Below are 6,000 nucleotides of genomic sequence, written 5' to 3' on the forward strand. Positions count from 1 at the left end.
GTGGGGTCACAATGGGAGTTTCCCATGAAGCATGATCGATCGGTTCCAAGACGCCCTGGGCGATCAGCTTATCCAGCTGTTCATCTACTTTAGGCCGCAGGGCAAACGGAACTCGGCGGGGCTTAAGCCTAATTGGGGTGATTCCCTTGTCCAGATTAAAAGAAATTGGCCTCCCCACAAATTTCCCCAGCTTACCATCGAAGACTTCCTTGAACTCTTCGATGATGGTGTCGAGTTCGTCCCTGTGGATCTCGTGGATACCCTGAATTGAAAGTCCTAGCAGCTTAAACCACTCCACGCCTAACAGGTTCGGTCGGCTGTGCTCCACGATGGTGATGGGCAGCTTTCCGTTGAAGTCGTTGTACTTCACGTGGATGGTGGCTCTGCCCAGGATTTCGACGGGGTTTCCATTGAAGTCCACAAGCCTCGCCTTCGGGGTTTTCAGCTGGGTCTTTTTGTATGAGGGCTTCAGCTGCTGTAGGTGCTGCCAGTCCATGATGGAGTAGGCGGACCCGGAGTCTACCTCCATCTTGCACGGTGACCCCTCTGCCAGCAGCGTCACGTGGAACTTGGTGGTTCCCTCGTCGCTTGTGTGAGCGATGGTGGTCTGGTGCACCGTTCTGTTGCGGGGATATTCCTCCTCCCCGCGCCGGGACTGGTTCGAGGACCATTTGGATGTCCTCTGGTTGTCCTTGCGATTTTCGCGGGCACGAGGTCTGGGCGGTTCCGGGGCTGGATCTGTTGCTCTGCAGGCCTCAGCGATGTGCCCCCTCTTCAGGCATCAACGGCAGGTCGCGTCCCTCCATCTGCAGGTTGCCCTGGGGTGGTCGCCTCTGCAGCTGCCGCATCGTTCTCCCCGGTCGCCATGCTGTGGGTTTTCCCGCCTGGGGGGGCGGGAAACCTTGTGGACGGCCATTTCCTCATCAGACTCGGATTGCGTGGTTGCCTCGTCTGATGAGGTCAGGCCCGACTTGTGGATCTTATGGATCCCTCTGGCTTTCACCATTGCGGCGGCTGCCTTCTCGAATGTTTCAGCCGCTGTTGCTTCATCGAGGATGTCCTTGAGCGGGATCCTCTTTCGGCTGAGGAACTTTTTCTGCAGACCCACATCTCGCATCCCAAACACAACGCGGCCTCGGATAGCGTTGTCTACGTTATCAAATTCACAGTTGGCAGCGATTTGGCGAAGCGCTGCCACGAATTCTTTGATGGATTCACCTTCCCTCTGGTTCCTTTGCTGGAAGGTGAACCTGTTTGCGATGGGGGTGCCTGTAGGTGCGTAGTGCTCCTGTAGGACTTCCTGCAGGTCGTTCCAGGACATCTCTTCAATGTCCCTGGGCGCCACGAGGTCAATCGCCATCTCCAGGACGTCCGATCCGCAATGAGCCAGGAAGAGGGCTCTTTTCCTCTCATCGTCGAGGTTCTGGTAGCCATTACCTCGCAGGAATTGCCGGAATCGGACCATGTATGACCTCCACTTCTCCCGGGATGGGTCGAACGGGTTCAGCGCGGTCATCGGGGCTTGCGGGGTAGCCATTCTGGAAGTCGCTGTGGTGTAGTGACTTCAGCTCGTTGGGCGATCGTGCCGTGAGTCTTTCTCAGGTTCTCTTCTCTAGTCCTTCGTCGCCAGTGTTAGATCAGGCGCAGGAACAGAAGACGTGACCAGCTCGATACATGTAACAGCTTTATTTACAATGTAACAAGTAAAAGAAGACTGCTGGCGCGCTGCCGGAGCTCTCCTTATATTCGCTCCCGGCAGACGCACCGCCCCTTGACAGGGATTCAAATCTCCCGCCCGATTGCTGCAGCCAATCCGGGCGGATGTCCTTAGAAGGACATAACAGTATATGATTTTGGGATTCAAGTGGATTTGACATAAACATCATGAAGATACATGGCTCAGATCCAAATTTTTGCAACTTGGCAATGCCCAAATCAGTTGAATCCCAAATTTTAATTGCTCTTTATTTTTATTTATTAAATGTATATGCTGTCCATTTCACTATCCAAAGTTTATCTGAAAACTTTATTTATTTGAACAATTCATAATATGGCCCATTTGTAAATCTAGACAGGAAATCAGCAGCAGAAACAACAAAATCATGCAATTAAGTAAAAATAAATATCAACCACAAGCACCTATACTCAAATGATTATGTATATACAGATATAATCTTGTGTTTTGATCATCACTTCAGGAGATAATAAATAAGTACAGTTAGCAGCAGACATAATTTTACATAATTCAGAGCCCCAGTTTATCATGGCTAAATTAAAATAGAGATAATTCTGGTTACTGCCTGTTACTATCATTCACATCATCCATAACCTGCAACTGATAGCAACAAAATAAAGAAGTACGTTAAAGGAAAGATGAATGCAGTTAATTTCAGCAGCCAAAACTCATAATTCTATTTTATTTTGGAGATTGGCTCTACCTCCTCTGCATACTTAGCCATCACAGTTAGAGTGCCATAGCCCATAAACATGAGAAAGTTACTTGTATAAGCTACATGCTCAGCAAAAAAAAATCTCCTGCCCCTTGATAGAAGCTGAATCAAGCCAGCTAAAATCTGCCAAGGTGCCCAGAATAGACTGTCCCTCCTGGGTTGATTAAAAGCAATCCTAAATGGTCAATTAGTGTCCAGACTGCTTTTTATGTATATTGATAGCACTGATGGAATTCCAAAAGATCAGACCTAGTATTCCTATTTATAGAATTGTAACAGGCTACTTTACTGATTATCATTCATTCAGTCTATTCAGCAGAATCTATGCCAGACAGCTGTAGTGGAAGTTGCCAAACAGGTTGAACTCAAACATTGCCCCGACAGGGAGACAAGCAAGCTTTTGACATCAGTTGATTACTGCCTAATATTAAATCATCTGGAAGAAAAATATACACAAAAGTTGATGTCTGCTTTACATGCAGCTTTTGTCAATTTTAAGCAAGCTTTCAGTCAGATTCACAAATACAAACTTTCAGTTGGAATTTCATCTATATAAAACCATACCTGATGATGAAATATATAAAAATATATAAGAAATACTTTATGCCACCAGACTTGAAATTTTGGGCTTAGACAACTTAGAACTTCACCGTCTTCGGTCTGACCTAAGCATAGTACATAAAATCATCTGCTACAATGTCCTACCAGCCAATGAATACTTCAGCTTCAACCAAAACAATACAAGAGCACACAATAGCTACAAACTCATGGTAAACCGATCCAAACTAGACTGCAGAAAACACGACTTTAGTAACAGAGTTGTCAACGCCTGGAATGCACTACCTGACTCTGTGGTTTCTTCCCCAAATTCCCAAAAGTTTAACCTTAAGTCTGTTTACTGTAGACCTCACCCCATTCCTAAGAGGTCTGTAAGGGGTGTGCATAAGCACATCAGCGTGCCTACCATCCCTGTCCTAATTTTTTCTTTTATTTGTATCCTTTTCTTGTATTTATAATTATGTTTACACTTGTATCTGTCATAAAATACATGCTTGACGAAATAAATAAATAAATAAAATGATAATATGTCATCTATATTAAATACTGATGCTGTATAACACGGTAATTCTTTCTCCATCATCAATAAGGCTAAAGAGAATAGTGTGGATTTTTTTACTGTAGAAAACAATATATGGATATACATTTTGATAAAACAAAAATGATGATTTTTCTCTAAAACGGTTGGGGAACTATGGCCCTTTTATGACTTGTGAACTTCAACTCCTGAAGTTCACAGATCATAAAAGGGCCAGTCACCCACTCCTGCTCTAAGCTCTAATCCATCTGAATTCTATAATGAAAGGTATATAAACCAAGAGATGATATCTGGGAGACAGTTCTCATTCAATGAATAGACCTAAAGCGTATACAATTTATGCTCCTTAAATCTTAAAGCATACAATTGAAATAAGATAAATGGATAGAAATATTATCCCTAATCAAAGTACAAGAAAGAAGCTGAATGGCATCCATGATTTACTATATGTAAACTGTAAAGGGAAGGGAGGAGTCAATTGTCCTGCTGTATCATATTGGAAACGTCAGTTTACAACTCAGATCGCCAATGTCCAATGACGGATATGGCACAAGAATAATAATTACCTCACCAGTTTGTAAGTAGCAGACTGTAGTTTAGAAATAGGTCGTATGACATGAGGCGAAACCATAATGTGGTTTGCTTGGCTTTGACTTAGCATATGTGCCAACACCAACCAACTGCAGTTCATTCATAAAAATCATAAAATTATAAATTCATAATCTGGAAGTTTGCAAAATATTTCTTGACTTCTAATTTTTTTTACAGTTGATGAATCCTAGAAGCGGAATTTATTCACCACTTCAGTATCTTCATTATAAGTTCCAAGGCTGACTGTGATACTAAAGGATCATCAGCAAAGTCTAATTAATATTACCGTATTTTTCAGAGTATAAGATGCACCTTTTCCCCCCCTAAAAGGGGGTGAAAATTTAGGTGCTTCTTATACACCAAATGTAGCCCCGCCCACCCATTGGCCCCCACCCTTTGGCCTCGCAGCAGTTACCTTCTTGCAAGCAAACAGCAAGAAAAAACAGCTCCTTTCAGTGTCAGCACAGCATAATTAGCACAAGTTGATTGGATTGGCCTCCGGACTCTCAGCTGATTTGCTCTCAGCTGTTTTGTGCAGGGCTCTGCTTCTTGCTGCAAGGAAGAAAATTGCTGGAGCAGATTTTTTTTTCCCCCTTGTGCTAATCAAGCTATGCTGAAAACAAAAATGAAAGTAAAGCAGGCTGTTTGCTGTTTGCTGCAAGGAGGCAAAATTTCTCAGAGGCAAAGGCAGAATTTTTTTTCTTCTTTTCCTCACCAAAAAAGGTAGGTGCATCTTATAGTCCGGTGTGTCTTATACTCCGAAAAATATGGTATTTGGTTATTGGTTACATTGTGACCAAGTACTGGTTACTGTTACTGCTATATACTTCCTGATTATGTAAACAAAGTTATTGCTATATACTTCCTGATTATGTAAACAAAGTTATTCCTCCTTCTCTTCTTTCTTCTCTTTCTTCAGTGAGATTGACAGATACAACTGTCCAATTCCAGGCCACTTCTATTCACTAATGTCTAAAATGTCAACATGTTGTCTATTCATTTCATATTTCAAAGTGCTTTCCTGCATTTGTGGTTCTTACATTCTGTGTTCTCACTCTAATTCTATCTCTGCAGCTTTGGATTTCTTTCCTGCTTGGCAACTTTAGCAACTAAACATTCCAAACGTTTTAATCTTGCCACATCATAAATACCTTTAGCACTTTAAAAGAGTATCAGATCTTCCTCAGCAGCACATTGAGTCTATCTTATCCAAGGGGCCCATTATACCAAACGATATCATCAGTCATTTTATCTTATCTGTCTATTGAGTTTTCCTGATAAAATACAGCAATAGTTTATATTACCTTTTCCAAAGCTGTATGAAATGAGGCAGGGGTGAAATCTACTTACCTTCCCTACCAGTTTGGAAGTGCGTGCACGTGTGCACATCACATGCGATTTTGGACCCTCTGCGCATGCGCAAAGCCTTCTGATTAAAACCAGGAAATAATGACGTCCAGGCGGGTGGGTTGAGCCTCTCACTGCCGCCACTACCGGTTCTCCGAACCACCCGCCGCCACCGCTACCGGTTCGCATTTCACCCCTGAAATGAGGCCTTTATAGTTGCCATTAAAGTAATCATCTGCCTTCAACATTTTCCTATATTGATGCTTTCTGACATAATTTTATACACACACACATATCTACATCTACATCTATACATATGCATACCTATATATACAAACATACACATATATATACACTTATATACATATTTCTTTTGAGAGTGAGCTTCAAAATTTCATTTTAATATGTACCATTGTGTATACAGAAAAGTGACAATAAAGTTTATGTCATTTCATGTCATGTCATCTTAATCTGGGCGACTGGGATGTCTTTCATGCTTTGTGTGAACCTGTAATC

Source organism: Pituophis catenifer, unplaced genomic scaffold (genome assembly GCF_029215685.1).
Source record: "Pituophis catenifer annectens isolate HBS135680 unplaced genomic scaffold, rPitCat1.0.hap2 SCAF_4, whole genome shotgun sequence".
Lineage (NCBI taxonomy): Eukaryota > Metazoa > Chordata > Lepidosauria > Squamata > Colubridae > Pituophis > Pituophis catenifer.